Source organism: Nannospalax galili, unplaced genomic scaffold (assembly GCF_000622305.1).
Source record: "Nannospalax galili isolate Female #2095 unplaced genomic scaffold, S.galili_v1.0 scaffold470, whole genome shotgun sequence".
NCBI lineage: Eukaryota > Metazoa > Chordata > Mammalia > Rodentia > Spalacidae > Nannospalax > Nannospalax galili.
In genome coordinates, this window is record NW_008327352.1 from 318660 (window position 1) to 328216 (window position 9557).

Genomic DNA, 9557 nt, shown 5'->3' on the forward strand with positions numbered 1-9557 from the left:
GATGGTGGCTGAAGACAGCAGCACTGGCCTCGGAGGTCCAGGTCTGAGCGAGTGTGATACATATGAAGCAGCATTCAGGGGGAATAGGGGAGTGAGTGTAAAAGGTCCTATTCATCATTTCTTTGAGTAAAAGACTTGTAAATCTCTCCTCCTCTGTATGTTTTGGTATATGGAAAACATTCTTATTGACTCAATCATCCCATCATTTAAACATTGACTGGGAGAATGTAGGAAACCAGGATGCCAGGTCCTAGGGTGAGATAAGCCTAAAACTTCTAAGTTCAGGCTGCATTCTCTGCTAAAGGGAGGGGCTCTGAAAATGGTAGCTTTGATAATCCCTGTCTTGTAGAACACTGCAAGACTGGCAGGAGAAAGTGGCTCTGTAGGAGTGTCTTCGTCAACAACCCTTAGCTCCTCTCCCTGTCCTGAATAAATAACTCAGCTGTAATTAGCTAAGAGATTAGGCCAGGTTAAAGGTTTAGTCCTGAGTTAAAGCTGAAAGTTTACCATGATTTTAGCCCTAAGAAAGAAAACATTGTGGCCAATAAATTACTGAATGGGCATTGGTAACCTTGAGTAAAAGTTTAAGCATCCTTCTGGCACCAATTAACAGACTATAGGTCCTCTTTCTTTGTACCCTATATCTTTGTATGTGACTGTCATAGCACATGTGACTGACAGTTCCTTGCAATGTATAAAAACCATTTGTAATAAATGGCTTGTTGTAAAGACACAAGTCCGAGAGTCCAAGGCTCTGTCACTAGTCAGTATCACCATCCATCACAAAAGCTAGGTTCCCCAACAAGCAAGGCAGACTTGGGTATATGGAATACATTCTTATTGAGTCAATTTTCCCATCATTTAAACAGTTGACTGGGAGAAGTACTGCATACTGAGCCTGAAGTACCAAATACCTAACAGAGAAAAACAACACAACACTAGTATAAACAAGACCATCCTGAATATTGCAAAAAGTTTAAATGAAAGTATAGTGCAACTAAAATACAATTATATGTTAACATCCCCATACCAAAACCAAAAACCATATGAAAGCCAAAGAAATGTGCCTCTACTAAAAATTTCTAATCCTGGTAGTGGTTCCAGCATTCCCCCCAGACAAAATGAGTCTGGAAGCCACAGTCCTGAAATTGCTAAAGAACAGATTGGTGAGAACCTTTCTCCCCAGCAGTCTCTACACAATTTTTTTGCACTGTGAAAGCTAGCCAGCAAGGTGGGAGCTACCAGCTCAGCTCCACTTTGATTTCTCTATGTTTTGTAACTGACATGTGCTGTCTTGTGATCTCTACTGCAGTAGGGTCTTAATATACAATTCTAGTGATCAATCAGTATTGGCCACAAGCTGTACTGTGTGGGTGCCTCTCAGGCATCACTATACAACGAAGTATAAGGACATTTTCCATATCTAGTATTAGTATTTTCATGACATCTAGGAGCAGCATAATCCATGCAAGGTACCTCTCTTCATTCTACATTTTAAAAATTATAGTTTTAATTAATTTACAGTATAGTAAGTTTCCATATACTTTTATTGCATCTCTTAAGTTTTCTTCAACCCTTGTCCCAACTACGCACTCATCCACTATAGTCATCTCTGTTTAACTCTCTCACTTGGCACTACATTCCCTTTCTACCTTTATATCACTTCTGTTGTATTATCAGCCCCTCACAAATCCCTTTTTGAACTCTTTTCAATTTACTCCCATCTTATGACCCCTTTATAGCTTCCTGGCACTGCAAGAAACACACACATCTAAAAATTACCAGCTAGCATCCACATGTGTGAGAGGACATGTGGCATTTGTCTTTCTAGTCCTGGGTTACCTGACTTGGTATATTTTCCAGTTTCAAAGAATTTCCTATAAATTTCATAATTTTATTTTTCTTTAAAGTTCAAAAAAATTAAGCTAGGCATGGTGGAGCATGCCTTTAATTCTATCATTTAAGAGGCAGAGGCATGTGGATCTCTGTGAGTTCAAGGCCAGCCTGGTCTACATAGAGAGTTCCAGGCCCGCTTGGGCTACAGGGAGACCATATCTCAAAAAGACCCCTCCCCAAAAAAGTTATTCTCTAAATGTACCACCTTTCCACCCTCAGTTCATCAATCAAAGACATCCAAGCTGGTTCCAATTCCTAGCTATTGTGAATAGAGCAACAATCAACCTGGATGAGCAATTATCTCTATAGTCAGATACAGAGATCTTTGGGCATACACCCAGGAGAGGTATAAATTAGCCATATAGTAGTTTTAACTGTTATATTTTAACTTTTTGAGAAAACTCCATGCTGAATTCCATGGTGGCTGCACTAAAACAGAATAATTTTTTTTTTATTTCTCCACATTCTCTTGATCATGTGGTGTTATTTCGTTCTTGATCATAACAATTCTGACTGAAATGAGATGGAATTTCAAAGTAATCTCACTCTGAAATATCCTGAGCACTAATAATGTTAAACACTGTAAAATGCTTATTAGCCATCTGTATTTCTTCTTTTGACAACAATCTGTTCAGTTCTACAACAACCCAATTTTCGATTGTATTGATTTTTAAAATGTTTAGCTTTTCTATGTTCTTTGTATATACTAGACATTAATCATTTGTCCAATGTATAGCTGGCAAAGATTTTCTTCCATTCTACAAGCTGCCTGTCAATTGAAAGACAGTTTCCTTTGCTATACAGACAGTCTTTAATTTTATGAGGTCTCATTTGTCATTTGTCCCTAGGGACAAGAGTTCTATTTCAAAACTCCTTACCTATTCCTATATATTATAGTTTTCCTGATATTTTCCTCTAGGTGTTTCAGAGTTTCATGTCTTACATTGATACATTTTGGAATTGAGTTTTCTGCATAGTGAGAGATATTGTAGTTTCATTCATCTTCCTGTAGAGATCCATGGTTCCCCACAGCATTTGTTCAAGATACTGTCTTTACTACAGTGTAATTTTTGGCAAGTTAAAAAGTATTCAACTAGCTATATTTGTGTACATTTATATCTAAGTCCTCTATTCTATTGCACTGATCTGTATTTCTGTTTTTATGTCAGTACCATGCTGTTATTATTATTGCAGTCCTGCAATGTAACTTGAAATGGGGTGTGTTGATATCTCCAGTAATATTATTTTTGCTCAGGATTTATTTGCCAATCAGAGACATTTTTGTTTTCACAAGAATTTAAATTATTTTCTGCTTCTGTGAAGACTGGCAGTAGAATTTTGATTGGGAGTGCATTCATTCTGATTTTGGTAGGATGTCCATTTTCACAATATTGATTCTTGTGATCCGTGAACATGGGTTGTCTTTCTATCTTCTAGTGTCTTCAATTTCATTATTCGGTGTTTTAAATTTTTCATTCCAGAGGTCTTTCACTTTTTTAGTTAGATTTACTACTACAAGGCATTCCATTTTTCTTCTTGGTGTTCTTTTCCTGATTTTTTTAACCAATATATTTCCCACTGATTTACAGGAAGACTACCAATTATTGTATTACTATTAATTCCTGTTTGTCTGCTGGCAGTGTTATCAGTTCTAGTTCTCTGGTAGGGAGCTTTAGAGACTTTTATATATTGCAAATATTTAAATTGAAATTTTACATATCTATGTTTATCACAAAACTGGTCTACAATATTTTATTTGTGTGTCTTTATCTCAAATTGGTATCAGGATAATACTGACTTCACAAAAAAGTTTATAAGAAGTCCTTCATATTTTATAAAAATGATTTTAGGCACTGGAGAGATGTCTCAGCAGTGAAGAACACTGACTGCTTTTGCAGAGGTTCTGGGTTCAATTCCAGCATCCACATGGCAACTAACAACTGTCCATAACTCCAGTTGCAGGGGAATCTGACAACATCTTCAGACCTCCTCAGGCATTGCAAGACACAAGTGAACTAACATATATGCAGGCAATACACTCATACATATAAAACAAAAATATTAAATAAAATATTTTAAAATAATTTTAAAGCTTTTATATTATTTTTAAAATTGTGTGTGTTTCTGTGGGTGGAAGAAGGTATGTGCTTCTGAGTGTAGGTACCTGTAGAGACAAGAAGAAGCTGTTGAATTCTCTGGAGCTGGAGATACAGATGGTTTTGAGCCACCCAATGCTTGTGCTCAGAAAAGAACTCAGGTCCTTGGCAATAGTATGTACTCTTTACTAATTTGTGTAGTGTTGGTGATAATTCTTTCTTGAAGGTCTCATATAATTCCAAAGGGTATCTGTTTGGAGGTGGAGGTTTTCTGTTTGTTTATTTTTTTTCTTTGTTTTGCTTTTATTTGTTTGTTTGTTTGTTTTGTTTTGAGACAGGTTCTCACTATTGCCCTAGGCAGTCTGGAACTGCTATGTAGACCAGGCTGACTTTGATTTTGTAGAGATTTTCCTTTTTCTGCCTCCTGAACACTGGGATTAAAGGAGTGTGACACCATACATTTTGAGCCGGGCCTATTAAAAATCAGATTTTAATAAAACTTTTGTTTCTTAATTGAATTTCATACAATGTAGTTTGATGGTATTATTTGCCCTCCCGCATCTGCACCTCTTCATTGCTCCTCACCCAATTCAACGTACTCCACTCTATATACAATACAGCTTATAGAGCCTGATTTATGTCCCCACATGACTTTCAACATGGGACCATCTACTCAAGCCTGGTCAACCTACCAAGAGTCGCATCCCTGTAAAAGTCTGTCTCTCCCCTGTGCAGCAACCATCAGTTTTTATTTTATTAATACTTTAACCTAGTCTCACCTACCTGTTCAAATTATTATTTCATCTTGATTTAAATGTCTCTCAAAATTAATATACTTTAAAATATTATCCAATTTAGAAAGGAAAGATTTTAACATATGTCCTTATGGTTTTCTGAATTTCATCTCTATCTGTTGTAATATGTCCCTTTTCCTATTTCATGTTACCTATGTGGGCTATATTATTTTCTTTTGAATTATTTGGCTAGGGTTTTTTCAATCTTGCTTATATTTTCAAAGAACCCGCTTTGTTTCATTAATTTTTAATGTATTCATTTTTGGTTTAAAACATTTATTGAGCTTTTCAAATTTTATTCAACATTTCCCACTCAAATCCAGACCCCCTTCCCCATCTATGCCTCCCTCCATCCCCCCACTGAACACTATGCACTCTTCTATAAACGCTGTCTTATTCATTCAGGTGTTTGTACCCAAATATCCTTCAGTGTAAATGCATCCACTGGAGTCTAGTCAGCCCATCCAGTGGTCATGTGTAAGTCATACTCTCCCTAACCCAGCAGCCATCAGTCTCAAATAGTTCTCAATCTAGCGATGGCCCATGACCTATTGCTCACCTCCCCTTTGGGCCCTTGAATTTTGGGGCACTTCAATGAAAACATCCTAATCATTTTTATACCTGCTCTCCATCCACATCCCTCATATCCCCCACCACATCTCTTGCAGGCTCTAATATATATTAAGACCTACCAAGCCAAGTTTGAGGACCCAGAAATCCCTCAGTGTGAGTTCATCCTGTGGAGTCTAGTGAGCTTATCTGGAGATCAACTCTCTCTCACCTAACATTAATAAGCTACTAATAATTCAGCTAAGGTTGGTCCTGATGCCCATTTACCTAGTTCTCTACTGGATTTTTGTCTGATTGAATTTGTATGGGTCTTGTGCATACTGTCACCGTTGCTGTAAGTTCATATGAGCAAATTCCCAGAGGGCTGGAAGATGCTGTTTACTTATGTTCTTGCACCAACTCTGGTTCTTACAATATTTCCACCCCCTCTTCTGCAATGGTCCCTGAACTGTGAGTGGGTGAGGTTTAATACAGGGACATGTTCTCTGCAGTCATCTAACACAACAGTTTGGCTAATTGTTGTCTTTGGTGTGTATCTTACTTTGGTGCATGAGGGAGCTTCACTGGTGAAAGTTGAGAGATGCATTAAATAATAGTATCTAGAAGTATGAGATCTAGTCTTCAGGGAGGAGACTTCTAAGTCATTTCCAGCTCCATTGCTCCTAGTCCTATATTTGAAGTATATCCTGTCCTCAGCACTATAGTCAGGGAAATAATCAAGGGTTGTGGCAATAGCCTGTGTTATTTTTGGAATCGTTTGGACTATGCATGGAGGTTTCCCCTGTCTGGCACTGTGTTTCTTGTTATGTAGCTTTCAGGCATACACATGCACTCATGTTCTAATATTGAATCTATATTTTTCAGTAGGTTTTTGAGATAATACATTTCCCTCTGGTTTTTCACACACCGAAGATCTCTCTCTCTCTCTCTCTCTCTCTCTCTCTCTCTCTCTCTCTCTCCTTCTCCATCCCTAGTTACAGTACCCCCGTTTTCCCTATTTTTCACTGTGATAATACCTGTCTCATATTATCTCCCCACCTCTTGAGCACCTTAATGAGGTCCCATTTGTTGATTGTGCACCTTAATTCCTGAGCAACTGTTATCCAATTAAGAAAGTCCTTTCCTACACCTATATCTTTTAGGGTACCACCGGTTTTCTTCTGTGTTTCAGAATTTCAAGTTTCAAAGTGAGGTATTTGATCAATTTGGAGTTCATGTTTTTGCAGGATAAAAGATGACTCTAAAATTCAAGACTCTGGAAAGGCAAGAATAAACAAAGCCAACACTTAGTAGATGAGAAGAAATATGACCAAAAATTAATGAAATAGAAAAATCAAAAACAAGAGAAAGAATCAACAAGCTGGCTGTTTGAAAAGATCTGTGATATAGACAGACCCTTAGAGTAAAAATACAAATCTAAATTAACAAAATCAGACATAAGAAGGGAGACATCACAACAGACACTTAAGCCATAAAATTATAAAGGAATGCTTTAATTATTAAACTCGAAAGTTAAAAAATGGATTAATTTCTAAATTCATGGAAACCACAAGATCTAAATAAATATCCACAGATCAAACAGACCCATAAAAAAGAAGGAAATTGGAAATTTAGTACAGGTACTCCCAGCTAAAATTGCCCCATGCCCAGATGGATTTACAACAGAAGTCTACCAGACATTGAAAGATCTACAACCAATAGTACTTAAATAATTCAAAAAGATAGAAAGAGAGAAAGTACTCCCAAACTCTTCTGATACCAGTATCACTATAATACTAAAGCCAGGTAAAGACAGAAGAAAAAAATAAGAAAATGTTAGGCACTTATCTTTAATGAACACAGATGCAAATATTCAAAATATTCTCAAACTGCATACAGATATACATCAAAAACATCATTCACCATGATCAAGTCAGCTTTATTCGAGAGATGAAGGAATGGTTTAATATACATATGACAATATATGAAATAAATGATATAAATGGACTCAAAGACAAAAATCACACAGTCATCTCAATAGATGCAAAAAAAAAAACCTTTAACAAAATCCAGCATGCATTTGTGTTTAAAGTCCTAGAGAGAATTGGAATAGAGGGAATGTACCTCAATATAATTAAAGCTATATAAAGCAAACCCACAGCCAATATCATTTTAAATAGACAAAATTTGGACACATTCCCATTAAAATCAGGAACTCAAAAGGATCATTCACTATCTCCACTCCTTTCAAGTGTGGAGCTTGGAACTCTTGGCAGGGCAATAAAGAAATTAAAGGAGAACTAAATTGGAAAAGAAGAAGTCAAACTGTCCCTACTTGCAGATGATGTGATACTATATGCGAGAGATCCAAAAATTCCACCAGAAAATTCCTGGAAATTATCAACAGTTTCAAGAAGGTGTCATGTTAGAAAAATCAATATACAAAAATCTGTAGCCTTTCTATATACCAATAACAAGCAATCTGAGAAAGTGTTCATGGAAACCCTCCCATTCAGAACAGCCTCAATAAAAAATAAAATATCTAGGAATAATAATTTATTCTTTTATTTATTTTTCCATTTCTGCTTCATTCATTAATGCCCAATCTTTTTCATTCTTGTCATTATATAGCTTTGGGATTTGATTTGTTCTAGTTTTACCAAGTGCTTCAAATGCATCATTAAATTATTTAGTTTTGTCTGATTTTTAATGCAGAACTTTAGAGCTACAAACCTTCATTTAAGGCCTGTCATAGGTTTTGATTTGTTAGATTTGAATTTTCATTCATTTCTAGAAATTTATTCATTTTTTCACTAATTTCTTCAATGTTTCATTCACTATTTAATAGTGATTGTTTAATCTTCTCTATTGTGATTCTTGTGATTTCCCTGCTGATTTTAAGCTTACATTGTGATCAGATAGAATATAAGAAGTTATTGCAATCTTTTTAGATCTGTTAAATTTACTTTGTGTCCTAATATATGATCACGTTTATAAAAAGTCCTATGGGCTGTTGAGAAACATTTGTATTTTAGAATGTCTTGATAAAATGTTCTGTAAATGTATTGAGGCCTGTTTGTTTATGATATCATTTAACTTCAATGTTTTTCTGTTGAACTTTTTCCCAAATTACTTGCCTACTGGTGAAAATGAAGAATCCTATAATACATATATTATCAAGTTCATACTACAATTATTTGTAGTAAACAAATGTGTAGAAAACTCTTAAACTACTTATTTATCCATTAGTGTAAAAGTGAAATAACTTGTTTTTGGAAACTATTTCACACAAAGAAATTTCTAAATCATCTCACATAATCATAAATATGCATCAGGAAAAAATTGAAAAGTGTAAAGTTAAAACAAAATCAAACATTGAAGAAATATGTATCATATTGCATATTGTTGTAAATACCATAAATAATCATGATCCTAGACTGACAGGGATCAATTTGCATTTGAAAATCAAGGACACCATCAGGGCTATAATAGAATCATTCTCTTTGAAGATGAAACAGAAAAATACATATTCTCGTGTTGGCATGGCTGAACAATATGTTCCAGTGAATGAACTTCATGAATGGGTATTTCCCCTCATGATATGATTGAGTCTTTTTAAAATTTAACTCTATTTTTATTGTCTCATTTTTATATACATGCATATTTATAAATGCATATATGTATAAGTCACAAAAATAATAAAAGATGAATTTATAAGGAGTTTGGGGTCCATTGGAGGCATTGGAGCAGGAACCAATATGGGTGAAAATGAAGTAAATACAATAATCATGCATAAAATTCTCAAAAATAGAGGAATATATTAAAATATACTCATGAGAGGAGGTACCTTGATTTTTTTGCCTACCCTGGAAAATACATCAGCAATTAAAAATACTTGGTAACTCATTTTCTAGAAGAAAATGAAGTGCAATGCCATTTCTACTGCTTTAACAAGCACAGGGAAAGATAGTAAGTTGCACTGTTGAGATTATGTTTTGTCTGATTCAGTTCTGAATATACTTGGAAAAAAATCCTGAGAAAAAGTTAAGAAATAAATGGGCCATATACAGCAGTGGACCCAAATATCTTCACAATGTAATGAGGTTTGGTTTTTTATTTCTTTGGAATTCTTGTGGTTTTCATGCAATACTTTGATGGTATTAGATTCCCTCCCCTATCTGTACCTACTCTACTTCCCCCTGCCAAGCTTAAAATATATATA